Consider the following 1,021-nt stretch of genomic DNA (forward strand, 5'->3'; position numbering starts at 1 on the left):
TCCTTCTTTGTATTTTTGATATTTTTTACAAAATATACTGTTCTTTCTTTTGGTTTGTCAATGGGGTAGTGCAAACAATTGGGATCAATAACAAATGCTTCTACTTTCAAGTTAAGGCATGAATTTTGACAAACAGTCATAATAAGCTTGATCAATTCCCTTCGTAAGGAAACCATTGAACATTTGGAGAGATCATTTCCACAATATTGCATCAAAACTAGAAGACATTGTTTTTGATCAACAAGTTCTACCAATGTTGAAACACCATTTTTATCAGACCATTCTATTCCATCTTTCCAAAATGTACACTGCAATTCATTTTTAGCCATAGGACAAGCTTCCTTAACTGCGTAAGTAGTAGCAAGACTGAGCAAAAGTAAATGAAAAAAACGTTGTGGGAAGAACTGATGCTCCTCTTTACACTGCAAAAACCATCCAAATTGAAATTCACCCAAATCTTTTGGTCTTTCAATGTCAACAAGTGATGGAAAAAACAGGCAGAAAATGTCTTTTAAGCTAGGCTGATCTTTTTTCACAAGATTTGTCTGCATTAAAAATAATGGTGGTAACATATGGCACAATCCCATTCTCTCCAGGAAGCTAATTATCATAATTGGGTTATAGTCAGGAAAGCATTTAGTTAAGGACGAAACAGGAATGACTCCATTTTGGGCAATATCACGGTGTTCAGAAAATATTTCTGGAGCAAACAGTGTTCCATTGACATCTTTTAAAAACAGTTGCTTGTTTTTGACTACCCATATTTTTGCAGATAAAATTTTTACATGTGTAGAGTCAGCAATCCATACTTCCTTGTCATCAAGTTCACAGTTAAGATAATAAATTAAACCTGTCGAATGCAATGAAGTCAAAATTTTAAGGATTTCTTTGCCATTGTCTATTGGAAGGAAGAAGCGGTCTCCTTTTTCTATTGCTTCCAAAGCTATGTCCTGGAGGGTTAGGACTTTCTTTTCACTCTCTTGAAGTAAATTATACATCATGTGGCAGTACAGCGTTAAGC

The sequence above is a fragment of the Amphimedon queenslandica genome, unplaced genomic scaffold (genome assembly GCF_000090795.2).
Source record: "Amphimedon queenslandica unplaced genomic scaffold, v1.1 AMPQUscaffold_11568, whole genome shotgun sequence".
NCBI lineage: Eukaryota > Metazoa > Porifera > Demospongiae > Haplosclerida > Niphatidae > Amphimedon > Amphimedon queenslandica.